The 18,049-nt window shown below is 17.4% G+C and overlaps 1 non-coding gene across 1 annotated transcript; it reads right to left on the bottom strand.

Annotated features, from left to right (window-relative positions):
- Positions 1-17,025: 17,025 nt before the first annotated feature.
- Positions 17,026-17,096, bottom strand: FOA43_003213. The gene has a single exon. It is a non-coding gene; the product is annotated as a tRNA-Val (tRNA).
- Positions 17,097-18,049: the final 953 nt, after the last annotated feature.

Here is an 18,049-nt window from a genome sequence, read left to right as displayed (position 1 = left end):
TAAATGACCTGATAAAGTATTAGCTGCTAATCTTAAACCTAATGATATAGCTCTAGCTATATATGATAATAATTCTATTAATACTAATAATGGTACTAAAGCTAAAGGAGTACCTACAGGTACAAATAAACTAAAGAATTCTCATTTATGTAAATAAAAACCTAATATAGTTAAACCTAATCATAAACTAAAGGATAATGATATTATAAATACTAAACTTGCTGATATTGCAAAATTATATGGTATCATTCCTATTAAATTAGCTACTAATATAAATATAAATAAAGTATATATTAATGGTACATATCTTCCATATACTTTACCTCCTATTTGTCCTTTTACCATATTTACTATTGTATCTACTGTAGCTTCTATTACTATTAATCAATTAGATCCTATTATTAATTTACGATCTAATCCTAATCCAAATATTATTATTATTATTAATAATACTATTATTGTATATAAACTATATGTTGTAAAATCTATTGAACTTAAATCTATTAATGGTGAATTTATTCCCATTATTGTATTTATTCCAAATTGATCTAATGGTGAATTTATATATGTTAACATTTCTTTTTATTTATTTATTTATATTTATATTATTCTATTATAATATATTTATATTCTCTCTTATGTATTTTCCATCTTATCTATTCTATTAATTTATTATTTTTATAAATTAATTTTAATTAATCTTATTTTATTTTATTTTATTCTTATTATATTATATTTTATTATATTATATTCTTATTAATTTAAATATAAAGATATAAATTTAATAAGCTAATAAATAGCTAATATATTTATTTATTTAATTAAAAATAAAATTAAGATTCTACAGCTAATGTATTAAAAGTATGATACATTGGAGGGTAGTTTAATAAAAATTCTAATGAATCTGATTTAATTGTATTAGAATTAAATATTTCATTACTTTCAAAGAAATCAGGATCTTTTAATAAATTATTTGTACTTAAATATTTATTATTTTCACCATTCATTAATTGATCATACATTACATATCCAAACATTATTAAGGATATTATTGATATTAATGCACCTAATGATGATAATGAATTATATCCTGCAAATGCATCAGGATAATCTGGTATACGACGAGGCATACCATTCATTCCTAAGAAATGCATAGGTAAAAATGTTATATTTGTACCTATAAATAATAATCAGAATTGTATTGTTGATAATGTTGTATTATAATATAATCCTGTCATCATTGGTGATCAATAATAATAACCTGCAAACATTCCATATATAACACCTAATGATAATATATAATGAAAATGACCTACTACAAAATATGTCTCTATTTTTTACCATATTTACATATGGGATCGGACTATAACTTATTTACTTATTTAATTTAATAAACTTTCAATTGTCACGCTTAGTCTCTACATTGTCATATATATATATTATTTATATATATATACGTTAACACGGTATTGTCTAATAGATAAATATCTTATTCAAATATTTATTATTATTTATAGCTTTATATAAATCTATTAGATTTCACCGTTAGCTATATATTTTATATTTATATTTATATTTATATATAACCCCTTTAATAATATTAAATAATAATATTAAATAATAATATTAAATAATAATATTAAATAATATTAAATAAAAGTTGGTGACATGACTACAAAACACATATAAAAAGATTAATTAAATTTATTAAAATCTTTAAATTTATTATAACTTATATTTTTATAACCTAATAATGGATATAAATTAATATGATTAATAATTAAATTAAAACTATTATGATTATATGTTTCTCACATATAAGTATTTTTAACTAATCTTATTTTATTTGAACTTTTAAATTTATTTCTAATAAATCTTAATAAAATTAATTCATTATTTTGACTTATTGAAAATGAACTTGATTTATTATTATTACGAACACAAAAACAACTTTCTGCTTCAATAAACCCACTTAATCATTCATTAAAATAATTAAGATTTAATAAATATTCATCATTAATATTAATAAAATATTTATTAATATTATTATAATTAGAATATATTAATTTATTATATTTTAAATCTCTATTAATAAAATAATCATTAATATTATTATTAATTAAACATAATTTTAAGAAAGCTAATTGATATTGTTTTCTTTTTGTAATTAATGGATATTTATTAAATATATTAATAATTAAATTAATTATATCTTGTTTATTATTCATTACTCATATTACAAAATTATTCTTTTTATCTATTAATACTTTCCCTTTTATTATTTTAGCTATTAATAATAACATATTATAATTTTCTTGATTATATTTTAATTTAATTATTAATCTATAAACTAAATTTCTTTTTCTTCAATGATTAACTTGAATATTTCCATCACCTTCTAATAAACCTATAAAATATTTAATTACATAATCTTTTAATTTATCATCTAATGATTTTAATTTTAATAAATTTATTAATTTCTTATTTTTATCATGGAAAGCTATATCTAAACTTGCATTAGATAATAATACTCCTGAACAACCTCCTATTGTAAATATAAATAGGAAAGCTATTGCATATAACATTGATGTTGTAAATCTTATTGATCCTCCATATAATGTTGCTCATTATTTAATCTTTTATCATCTCAGATATTAGTTAATTAAATTATTGTTAATTAATAATAAAATTATTAATTATTGAAGGTATACTTCAAATCATTACTGATACTATTGGATTAAACCTTAAATAATCTTATTATAATTATATTATATATATATTATATTTATAATAACTTAGATTATATATATTATATTTATAATAACTTAGATTATATATATTATATTTATAATAACTTAGATTATATATATATACTATATTTATTATAACTTAGATTATTAAAGAGCATCTAATCTCTACACTTTTACATGAATGTTTCCTAAACATGATTTAGCTCGGCGATTGTCCTATTATAATTCATTTTCTTATAATTGGATGTCCCCCGAATTTGCCCTTTATTTATATATTCTTATTATATTATATTTATATATTATTTATTTATTATATTTATCTTTTTTTACTACTTTATTAAAATATTTATCCTCTTTCTCTTTTAATTTATAATTAAATTTATATTTCATATCTTCTACTATATATGATTCTATATATTTATATAATCTTTTAACTGATTCTAATCTTATATATATTGTATTTCTATTATTACTTTTATGTAATGTACAATTTAAATTAAATTTTATTTTAAATACATTAATTAATAATACTAATTCTTTTATTGTATAATTTTGTAAATTTAATATTATACCTCCTCCATTTAATAAACTTCCATCACACATTATCATATGTGCTAAACTTTCATAATTTAAATAATCATAAATATCTGAAGGTATAATTTTAACTCTTCCATTATAAAATTTTCTTCTTAATAATGTAAAACAAGGTAATGATCTTGTATAAAATTCTATACAATAAAATCTTTTCCCTTTTAAATATACTGCTCTTGTTTTTGGTAAATGCATACAATAATGAGCTAATTTATTATAAACGTATAATAAATATTCTACATGATTTAAAGATTGTTTTAAATAAAATCTTGAATTTAATTCAGTATAAACATTATTATGTTTAATTTTATTTTTAGTATTATGATAATTTATATATCCATCTGTTAATATTATACCTGATAATATATATATTATATTATTAGGTATATTTTCCATATAACTAATTATTTTAGTATATTTATTAAAATTTATTGTACTTTCTAAATTACTTCCATAAATTACTATATCTTTACAAATATAATTTGGTTGAATATAATTTAAATTACTTCGAGGAAATATTTTTAATAAAGAAGTATTTATATTATTATAAGTATTTAATAATAATAATATATTATAATTAGAATATATAAAGTTGTTGATCAGCATTAATTTATTTAAATTCCTTACTAAAGGGAATATTTCTAATCAACTAAATATTTTAATACCTGTTGGTACAGCTATTACCATTGTTGCTGATGTAAAGTAAGCTCTTGAATCTACATCTAAACCTACTACATACATATGATGCTTAAATTTATATACATAGGTTAAATATATAAAAGTTTGGACTATATCTTATACTTATTTTATGATTTATTTGAATATCCTATTGGATTATTTTCTATTCTATATTTATTCATTCCTTTTCTTAATTTTCTTATTCTTAATATTTTATCTTCTTTTAATGGTTGATTTCCTAATATCCTAAATAATACTTCTTTTCATATTATATATGATTTTGATTTTGTTGTTTTTAATTTATAATTATCAAAATATGTAATAATATTTTTATAAATAAATTTATTTTTATCATTACATGATATTTCTATTCTAAACATATTTCCATTTTTAGTTTTTCTTAATTTACTTAAATTTTTATTACTTAATAATAAACTTATTTCATTTAATAATAATTTATTATCCTTTTGATCTAAAATAAATATCATTCTTACATAATCTTTATTTCATTGTTTATATATTTTTATTGTAAAACAACCTTCTGCATCCATAAATCCGGATAATCAACCATTATTTAATGATACTTTATTTTTATTATTTATTATCTCCGGAATATTTAATATATTAAATTTTAATAAATTTAATTTTGGAGCATTATTTAAAGCTATATTTCATCTTTTTAATTGAACAATTCTATTATTTAAATATAAATTACCATTAAATAATAAATATAATAATAATATATTATTATTATCATAAATTATATATCTACCATATTTTATATTATTATTATTATCATAATGATATTTTATATATCCAAAATTTAATACATTTTTTATTTTATTTAATATATTTATATCTTTTTGAGTTATAACTAATCTACAATGTCCATTATATTCTAATATTGCTCCATCACCTTCAATAAATCCAATTAATCAATCTAATCATTTATAATCTATATTTAATTTAGTATTATAATATTTATTATAATTTTTAATAAATAATTCATAAGTATTTTCACGTATAGTCTCTGAGGATCCATTTAACTTGTTTCCTGCTGATTGGGTCATTTTATTATCATTTAAACTATAAAAAGTAGATAATAAATTAATACCTTCCCAGCCTATAGTGAAATTTATTACCCCTATTTTACAATATGGGAAAGCCAGCCATTGACTTCATACTAATAATCCTAAAAATCCTATTGATCCCATAGCATAAACCATTCCTAATTTACCAAATATTGGTTTTTTAGCATAATTACTTATTACATGTGATATTATTCCAAATACTGGTAATATTAATATATAAACCTCTGGATGACCAAAAAATCCGATATCTTAATATATATTATTCTTTCACTCTTATAATATATATCTCATATTTAGACATATGACCATTATTTTTATTATAATGAGATTCCGACTGTACATTAAGCCTAATTTTATTAAATTAAACCCATTGATAAAGCAGTCTGTAGCAATTACTTAATTAATTGACGGTCTTAATATAAGCTATTTTTAACCGTACTATCAATGTCGCTTATTATTTTATTATATCTTATATATTTATTAATATTAAGATTAATATTTATATTTTCTTATTTATATATATATTTTAATAAACTAGAATTATGGTATATATTTACATATATTTAAATAATAAAATCTATCTTTTACATCTGTTTTATTATTCTTCTCTAATTTACATTAAACCATATCCTTTTTTCCAATATATTAATATAAATTATATTATTATTATTATTATTCTTTATTTATTTATTTATTTATTTATATTTTTACATAAAGATATTATTTCATTTCTTTTATTTATATCTAAATGTTTTTTATCTTTCATTAAATATAATATATTTTTTCATTTATTATAACTTAATTGTTTTTTTGAATATAATGGATAATTATCAAAATAATTTAATATTATTAAGTTATTTTTTAATCCATTTATTCGTAATTCATAAGTATTTTCTATTATATGTGAATATACATAATTTTTATTAATTAAAAGATTTGATATATAATCTAATACATATTTATTAGCTAAATATTTTTGAGCTAAACAATAATGTATATCTATACTTAATGAATTTTTATTTGGATATGCATTAAAACTACCTTCTGCATCTGTAAATCCTGATAATCAATAATCTTTTAAACTTGGTAATTTTACATATAATTTAGGTAATATTATTGATTCATTATTTTTTAATAATTTCTCATTTAATCTACTTAAAAATATATTAAATTTTATATATCTTATTGGTAATACTATATTTCCATTTAATATTAATGATAATAAATATATATCTCTTCTTTTATTTACTATTCATCTATATGTTTTTAATTTTTTAGATTGAATTATTATATTACCCATATGTAAATTATCTTTTATATAATTTAATATATTTAAATCATCTTCTGATTGAGTTATAACTATTGTTATATCTGTTCTTTTAGTTAATATAATAAATGATCCATCACCTTCAAAAAAACCTATAAATCATTCTAAAAATTCTTTATTAGGTAATATATTATTTGGTTTATATTCATTAAATTTTATATTAAATTCATTAAAATTAAATATATCTTTATTAATTAATATTTTAGGTTTATTATTTATTATATTTAATAATAATAATAATATTATATTTATAATTAATATAATTTTATAGAAAAGATGTTGATATAATACTGGATCTCCTCCTCCTGCTGGTTCATAGAATGATGTATTAAAATTTCTATCCATTAATAATAATGTTATTCCTGCTGTTAATACTGGTAATGTTAATAATAATAATACTGCTGTAAACATTACTGATCATACAAATAATGGTAATTTAGTCATTGTCATTCCTAAACTACGCATATTTAATATTGTTGTTACAAAATTAATTGAACTTAATATTGATGATATTGATGATAAATGTAATGAAAATATTGCTAAATCTACTGATGGTCCACTATGTGACAATATTCCTGATAATGGTGGATAACTCTCTTATTTTATATCATATATTTATATTTATATTTATATTTATATTTATATTTATATTTATATTATATGTATATTTATCAATTATTCTCATAATTGTTTGGACTATCTCTTAGACATTTTATTAATTTTTTATTAATACTTAATTTCGTTAACATTAATTAATTATATTCTTTCATTTTTCTTATTATCTCTCTTATTTTTATTAATTTATTACTATTTCCTTTATATTTTGTATAACTTCTTCTTCATAAATTAAATTCTAAACTTTTTCTACCTTTAAATAAACTTTTATAATTATTATATATAAAATAATTTATTATATATTCTATTGTTTTACTATTTGTTGTATCTATTAAATAATAATTATGTTTATCTTTAAATATAACATTACTTTTTATATGTAATATATATTTTATACTATATAATAATATTGGATCTAATTTTTGTGATATTCCAAATCCATGAATTATTCTTAAAGGTTTTAATTCTTTTTGTACTAAATAAAAATTACCTTCTGCTTCTATAAATCCACTTAATCAAGATCTTGACATTATTTTATTTACATCATTTTCTGATCTTATTTCTTTATAATTTAAATTATTTCATGCATCCGATATATAATTATTTGGTATCTTTCTTTCTTTTATCTCTTTTATTAATTCTAATCTTTTTGATCTTAATATATTATTATTATTATTTATTAATAATAAACATTCTTTTCATTTTAAATAATTATAACGTTTACTACTTAATAATTTATATTTATCAAAAATTGGTATAATTATATTTATTAAATCATTTTTATCTGATATTATATATGATATTATATTATTATCAATATTTATATGACCTCTACCTAATTCTTTTTTTATATAATATATTATTTGTTTATTATTAATTGATTGTGATATTTTAAATATAAAATTTAATTTATTATTTTGTATATTTAAATAAATATTAAATATTCCATCTTCATCAGTTAATCCAACTAATCATTCATTAAAATTAAAAGGGGTATTATTAACATTTAAATATTTATTTTTATTTAATAAATCTAAAGTTGATAAATTATATGAAATTAATATATAATTAATTAAAGGTCTTATTATATTTAGTCTCTGATGTATATAACGATATATACAAGCGGATAAACCTTTAATAATAAATATTGTTACTATTTGTATTTTATATATTATAATATAATATATAATAATATTATATATCAAATTAAGTTTAATATATATATTATAGTTATATTTATTTAATAACAATACAAATAAGTAATTTATTAAATATATTATAATAATTATTAATATTAAATTATTATAATATCAGGTTATTTCTGCATCAAATAATATTTTAGAACTGCCTATCTTATTAAAATTATAATTTCAAACAGTTCAACCTGTACCTGCTCCATTTTCTACTAATGCACTTGATAATAATAATATTAATGCTGGAGGGTATAATCAAAATGCTATATTATTTAATCTTGCAAATGACATATCACTTGCTCCTATCATTAATGGTACTAAATAATTCTATTTTCTTATTATTATTTCTAATAATATAGGACTATATCTTAATCCTTATATTATTATATAAGGATTCGTTACGTGTAGTCTCTGAGGATCCTACTTTTATCTTATACTTATTATAAATTTGGTTTCCTACTGATTACCCATTGTTTTATCTTTATTATTGTCAATATATTATCTTATATTAATTAATCAATTAATATTTTATATATATATATATTATATTATTAATTATATTATAATATATTAAATAAAGCTTTAGGGGTTTCCAGAATATAGTAACGTAATAATTATATATTTTACAATATATAACGGCAATTATTTATAAATTTTTATTTAACATAATAATTATTTTCTAAATGATTTCAGGTTATATTTTTTCTAGTACTGTTAAAATTTTCTCTTATTTTAATTCCTAAATTTACTGAATTAATATTTGAACTTGAATTACTATTATTATTTATAAATAATAATAATAAGGATCAATCTTTATAATCTAAATATTTTGAAGATAATAATGGATATTTATTAAAATATTCATTAACTCTTGATAAATTTAATATACTATTTACTGAAATTATATAAGAACTATATATTTTATAATTTAATTGATTTTTTAATTTTAATTCCCTTTCTCTACTATATAATCCACTATTAAATAATTTAGCTATATTTAACATAATAAAGATATAATCTCTTTCTTTTTTATTTAATTTTATATTTTCTTTATTATATACTTGTCTTATTTCTAATCTATAACTTAAATTTATTCTAGGTTTATGTTTTTTACTTTGTAAAGATAAACTTATTGTAAAATTTCCATCTGCATCTGTAAATCCTGATAATCATCCATTTGATGATATATCAGATTTATCTAAATCCAATTCAGGTATTTTATCTATTTTTGATAAAATTAAGTCTATTTTTTCTTTATTATATCTCATTAATGGATTATTTAAATCTCAATCTTTATTTTTATTTTCTATTATATAATTATTTATTCAATTTATAGCTCTATTTAAATCTTCTATTTTAGGAGTTCTAAAATATCCATTTATTACGGATATTAAAATATATACATCCTCTATTTTTGTTATATTTCATAAAATATAATTTCCTTTTTGTTCTTTAATTAAGCCTATATTTAATAATTTACATAAATATTCTCCTAAATCTTTATCTTTTTTATTAAATACTATTATTATTCTTGGACTATATTTTACTTTACTTAAATTATTATGTACTATTATTGTTCCATCTCCTTCTATTAATCCAGCTAAATATGAACCTAATTTCTTATTATTATTAATTTTTATATTATGTATAAATTTATTTTCTTTACCAAAAAATCCCATTGTTGCAGGCATTACTAAAAAGAATACCATTAATATAGCATGAGCTGTTGATATTACATTAAATAATTGATGATTTCCCATTAATATTTGTTCTCCTGGTGATGATAATTCTAATCTTAATACTAATGACATTACTGATCCTAATATTCCACTAAATAATGAAAATATAAAATATAAAATTGCTATGTCTTTAGCATTTGTACTAAATAATCATCTATCTACTCATAATGAAAATGAACTTTTTGTTGCCATTCTCTTTCTATTCTTTATATATATATCATTTATTTAAACATATTTTAATTATATATATATATATAATCTTATTTTATTATATTTTTATTATATTTTTATTCTTATTTATCCTATTCTCTCACTTTTATTAATTATCTCTAATATTATTATTATTATTATTATTATATAATTAATAATTATTATTATTATTATTAATAAATATAATATATTAAATATAAGATATTAATAAATATAAGATAATAAATATAAGATATTAATAAATATATATTATATTTAATAAAGGAATAAAATAATAAAGGAATAAAATAATAAGATTTAAATTAAAGATAAACAGTCATAGATTTATTTATAGATTTTGGTAAATATTTAAATAAAGCTATAGCTTTTGAATTAAATTCAAAAGTGAAACCGATAACTAAAATTAATAAGAAAATAGTAAAAAAGATTAAACCATATAAACCTGTTGAATAACTAGATACAATATAAGGTAACATAGAAGAAACTTCTAAATCAAAAGGTAAGAATAATAAAGCAATTAATATAAAAGGTATAGGTACGGGATTAGTACTTTGTCTAAAACTATCAAATCCACATTCAAAAGGATTACTTTTTTCTAAATAATCTAAACTATTTCCTACATTTTCATCCATTTTTGGACTTTCTACTAATAAATAATTTACTATTATTAATATTAAACCTAATAAACCAACTAAAATTAAAAATCAATTAAATATATCTTGAAACATTTATTTTATTAATATCCTAATATTACTAAATATGTCCCTCCTATTATATTATCAAATTCTAATATTATTAATATTATTATTAATGTTAATACACTTATTATATAACTTATATTATTATTTATATAAATTATACTATTATCTCCCTCTTTATTATTATCATAATATGATAAATTATATTTATTTAATATATTTGATGATAAATTATTTAATATTAATATATTACTATAATTTATTATTCTATATTTAAATATATTTAAATTAGTTAATATATCTGAACATAATTCTCTAATTATATTTCCATAATAATAAGCTGATATTGAACTAGCTATTACTAATATTATTGATAAAAATATAAATCCATTATTTAATGCTGCTATAAATATTAATAATTTACCATAAAATCCACTTAATGGTGGTATTCCTATTAATGAAAATAATGATATACAAAAACAAATACATAAACATGTATTTTTATTTAATAACATTTTTAATTGACTTATATATTCAATTGGTGAATATTTACTTATCATTACATCATAATTTTTATTTATTATTATTTTTGATTCTGTATTATATAAATATAAATTACTATATAATGGTATTAATAATATTATACTAAATATATTTATATGTGTTATTGAATATTGTAATATATAAAATAAATATGCTATTATTGAATAATTATTATTTGATATAATAGCTAATAACATATAACTTACATTTAATAAACTACTATAAGCTAATAATGTTTTTATTTTTATTACATTTATACCTCCCATAGATCCTATAATCATAGAAATAAATATAATTATACTAATTATATTTATAATATTACTATTTATATTATTATGTATTAAATTTATTATATTTACTAAATTTAATATTAATGTTAATATACTTAATTTTGGCATTAATGATATATAATTAGTAATTATAGTGGGTGATAAAGTATAAATAACTATTGAATAATTATAAAATGGAGCTAATCCTATTTTTATAAATAATCCAAATAATATTATTAATATATCATATAAACTTATATTATCTATATATAATATTATATATTCTATATTTGTTAAACCTATATCTTCATATATTGATATTGTTCCATCTAATATAATAAATGATCCTAAACTACCAACTATAAAATAATATAATCCACTTTTTATTGAATTATTTGATTCATTATATATAGCTGTTATTAAATATAATGAATATGATTGTAATTCAATTATAACAAATAATATTATTAAATCATTAACTAACATTAATAATATTAATCCTAATATATTAAATATTACTAATAAACTTAATCATTGTTTCATTATTATTATTCTATCTATTTCTTTTATTGTACTTATATTATATGATAATAATAACATATATATTATACTTATTAATAATATTATATTTATCATATAATTACTTACATTATTTATTAATAACATATTATTATATAAATTATATCCTAATATTAAATCTTCTATATTATTTATACTTAAATTTATACCTAATACATATATTAATATTAATAATCCTATTCTATTTACTCATTTTTTATATTCATTGTCATTTTTTATTATACTTGTTAATACTGTTAATATTAATATTGATGATAATAACATTCTTTTATTTTTATTTATAATATATAAATATATATTTATATATTATTATTATATAATATTTAAATTAAATAAATAAAATAATTATTATTAATAAATAGATATAAAATATTATTTATTAATTCTACCTAAATAAAATAGGATATTTTCTAAAATAGAAATAGTTGGTATAACTATTAAGAAATAAGAAAAATAAGCTATAGTGCTATATACTCCTAAATTAATGAAAGGAACTTCTACATGTAAATGTCCTATATTTCCTAATAATAAGAAATTAAATACAAATAATCAGAAGAAGAATTTAGAGATTGGTTTAAATGCTGAACCTCTATATAAACTTCTATCAACTATTGGTAATATTAATAATATTAATAAAGCACCAAACATTGCTATTACTCCACCTAATTTATTTGGTATTGAACGTAATATTGCATAAAATGGTAATAAATATCATTCAGGTACAATTGATGCAGGTGTTACTAATGGATTTGCTGGAACATAATTATCAGGATGTCCCATAGTATTAGGTGAAAAGAATACAAATAAACAGAATATTATTAATAATAAAAATACTGTTACTAAATCTTTAAATGTAAAATATGGATGAAATGATATTCTATCTATATTTCCTGTTATACCTATTGGATTTGATGAACCATGAATATGTAATGCTATAAAATGTAATACTACTAATGCAGCTAATATAAATGGTAATAAATAATGTAAAGCAAAAAATCTTTGTATTGTTGGATTTGATACTGAAAATCCTCCTCATATAAATGGTACTATATCTTTACCTATAAATGGTATTGCTGATATTATATTAGTTATTACTGTTGCCAAATAATACTATAATTTATTCTATTATTATGTTAATATAAATTATATTATGTACTTATTATATAGATATATCTATCATCTTTTTATGTTTATTAATAAAATTAATAAATTAATAAGCCTTATTAAAGATATTATTATCTTTATTATTCCGAATGTACATTAAACATCATTTCAGATATCTATTATTGATCCATTCTGTAGGGATATTATAATATACCCACGGTCTTATTATTTAACTTATAATTTTAACCCGTTTTCAATAATATCGCATTATATATTTTATATATTTATTTTTTATTATAAATTACATAAATATACATATTTTATATTTTATATTTTATATTTTATATTTTATATTTTATATTTTATATTTTATATAATACTATATTGTTATTTTATATTTCATACTTGATATTATATAATAATTTACTATATTTCTTAAATTAGGCATTGATTCTTTTCATATATATATATAATATTGATTATCAATTCCTGTATTTTGAATATTAGCTTTTAAATTATATTTATTAAATAATAAATTAATTAAATATAATAAATCTTTATAATTAAAACTATTAGTGATTAATTTTAAACCTTGTCCCATTTTATATCCATCATTCATAATTCATATAGCTAAAGCTAAAGGAGTTAAATATATATCTAATGATTTTGGTATTCTTTTCTTATTATTTATATCATATCATTCTTCATATATTTTATTAAATAATTCATAAGTTCAAGTATGAAATATTAATATTTGTCTTATTTTTCCTCCTTTACCTAATCTTGTTATTATTTTAGGTATATTTATATTAGTATAACCTAAATTAGCTATTAAATTATGTAAATATAATAAATAATCTTTATGTGTATTTTCTAGATAAAAAGATATTCTTGTTCCTTTACTACCTTTTCTTTTATCTGCATGGGCATCTCCTAATAATGATCCATATATTATTGATAATATATCTTTATTTAATGGACCATTATAATTATTAATATCAAATCTTGATTTACATATTATATTTATTATATTATTATTATTATTTAATATATAATTAATTATTAATAAAATAACAATATTTAAGGCAATTCTTATTTTACCTCAATGTGACATTTGTCCATAAACTAAACAATATCCTAAAAATGCAGTTCCAATTGTAGCTATTAATATTATTACACCTATAACTCATACTAATATTCTTGGTTTACGATATGAACCATAATATAAAGCTTTTCCTATATGTAAATATAAACATATAAAGAAAAATGAAGCTCCATTTGCATGTATATATCTTATTAATCATCCTCCATTTACATCTCTCATTATATGTTCTATTGAATCAAATGCTAATGATATATCTGAACTATAATGCATAGCTAAAAATATACCTGAACATATTTGAATTATTAAACATAATCCTAATAAACTTCCTATATTATATCAATAACTTATTGATGAAGGTTCTGGTGAATCTATCATATAAGCATTTACTAAATTTAAATATGGTTGTGTTTTTCTTGTTGCTACCATTTCTCTCTTTTATTCTCTCTCTCTTATATATTCATTTCTCTTTAATTTACTAATTATACAATTTATTCTTATATATATTTATTCTCTCTCTCTCTTTTATTTATTATTATTTTATTTTATTTTATTTTAATAAATACTTTATTCTTATTAATTTATATTATAATATATATATATATATATATTAAGGTAATATTATTATTATTATTATTAAATCAGGTCTAAAAAGATTTGAACTCTTAAATCTAGCTTTGAAGGCTATTGTTTTACCGTTAAACTACGGACCTTTATATAATCTTATTTATATATAATCTTATTTATATATAATCTTATATTTATATATAATCTTATATTTATATATAATCTTATTTATATAATCTTATATTTTATAATCTTATATTTATATATAATCTTATATTTTATTATATAATCTTATATTTTATAATCTTATTTATATAATTTTATATATATAATTTTATTTATATAATTTTATTAAAAATATATAAATAAATAATTAATTAAATAGAATAATATGACATTATAAGTTAATTTAACAACCCACCGCTGATTCCTCAACGATAACTGTATTTCAACTTCTCACTGGTTAGTTACTAATTGATAATATAATATTAAAATAATGAATTATAATATAATTATTATTATTAAAATAATATTATATTTTTTAATTAGAGCACATTCCAGCGAATGATGAGTAATTAGTACGAAACAGGGATGAATTTCACCATAATTTAATGAATTATGATTACTAGCAATTCCTTTTTCATAATATCGAATTTCAGATATTAATTCATATTACATATATTTATTAAAATATATTTTATATATTTATTTTTATTATTTATTAAATATTAATTATTTTAATTATTTTATTTAATTTTATTTAAATATTTTGTATTGCGTCTTTAGCCCATTATATTTAAGTCATCAGGATTTGTTGTAGTTCCATTATAATATCTCTTTTCTTAAATAAAAAGATATATATTTATATTCTTTATTATAATTATGGAATTTCGTCTGTTTATGAAATTAATCATAACCTTAAAGCACAGACTTTAAACAACGATGTAACATTTGTAATATATATATATATATTATTCAAATAATGGTAAGATTTATCGAGGATTATCGAATTAAAAAACACAATCCACTGCCTACACCTGTAACCGTCTATTGTCTTGGATTTCATCCTTGCGAATATACTCACCTGGCGGAATACTTTAGCCTTCGCTTATTTTTTTAGTATTCATCGTTTACTGCATGAATTACTCGGGTATCTAATCCGGTTTATTACTCATGCCTTCATCCCTCAACGTCAGTTAAATATTAAATTCTATCTTCACTATTGATTGTCTAATAATTATCATTACATTTCATCTCTCATAATTATTATTCATTATTTTTCTTATTTAACTCTATTCTTTTTTATTCGTTCTACGGATCCTTTAAGCCTTTAATGATTAACGTTTGCCTCCTTAGTTTAGCCGCAACTGCTGGCACTAATTTTTGTTAAGACTTCTATATACTATATTATCATTATTTATTTTATAATATATATTGATTTTATATTCTTCATTCTTATTCTTCTTCTTTTTATTTATAATTTTCATCTTTCTAAGTAACTAGATCAATCTTTCGATCATTGTCTAATATCCCTTACTGCTGTATTATATATAATATATTCTCTCATATATTACATCTTTTATATTGATCTTTTTCTTAATCAATGTGATTATTATAACTTTCATTATTAATTATAGATCTTCGGCTAGGTTTATCTCTTAATATTCCTACTACCTATTCTATTATTGACTTGACTATAATCTTATATTCTTCTTATTTAATATAATTTATTCTTATATTTATATATTTCTATATATATATATCCTTTTAAATTTATTTCTAATTCCTCTATAGTTCATATTTCAATATATTACTCACCTTTACACCACTATTATTATATATTTATTATATTTCATAATTTTATATCATAATCGTTCGATTTGCATGTATCATGTCCTTAGATAACGTTTAATCTGAGCCGACATCATACTCTTTCTTTTATTAAATTCTTTATTTTTATTTCTTTATATAGGAACTAATGGAATTGAACCATTAATTTAAGAGTGTAGATCTGATGTTATACCATTTAACTAAATTCCTATATATTTTATATTATATTATATTATTATATAATCTTTATCTTCACTCTTTATTTTATTCAATATCTTCTTTATTTTATTCAATATCTTCACTCCTTATTTTATTCTATATCTTCACTCCTTTAACGAATTGAACGTTAATTATATTATTAGAAGTAATATGTTTTAACCTATTAAACTAAAAGAGCTTTATATTTTATTTCAGATAGGCTAGAATTGAACTAACTAATTCTTCTACCCAAAAGAAGCACCTAACCATTCGGTCTCTATCTGCTTTTATTTACCTTTATTATTATCCTTATATTATCTCTTTTATATACCCTTTTTATATATCCTTTTTATATATCCTTTTTATATATCCTTTTTATATACCCTTTTTATATCTATTATCTATTATCTTATATCTTATATTATATATATATATAACTTTTATTTCACATATTATATATATATTTATTAACCTTAATTTATTTATTTATATTAACTTATATTTATCTATATTAACTCTCCATCTAGTATTTATATATATTTCTTATATATTTATCCACCTTTATTATTAATTATATATACCTCTCTTCCTTATAATATATATAATCCTCTTTTTTATGATTTTCCATTATTTTATAAATATAAATATAAAATATAAATTATAAATAATAAATTATAAATTATAAATTATTATTATTATTATTATATAATATTTAATATTTAATTAAATTAATTAATTAATATTAATAATAAAGATTAATTATAAGATTATAAGATTATTTAAATTATAATTAATAAATAAATAAATAAATAAATTAATTATATTAATAATAAATAAATTAATTTATTTAAATAATATTAAGTGTCATATTTATACCTAATTTACCATTATTAGTATGTTTATCTAAATAAGATTTCATTTGATTATTACTAATATAATTTAATTTTAATCTATCTTTTGATAAA

Source organism: Brettanomyces nanus, mitochondrion (genome assembly GCF_011074865.1).
Source record: "Brettanomyces nanus strain CBS 1945 mitochondrion, complete genome".
NCBI classification, from domain to species: Eukaryota; Fungi; Ascomycota; class Pichiomycetes; order Pichiales; family Pichiaceae; genus Brettanomyces; species Brettanomyces nanus.
Note: the sequence above shows the minus strand (reverse complement) of the source record. Positions and strands in the feature narration are given on the sequence as shown.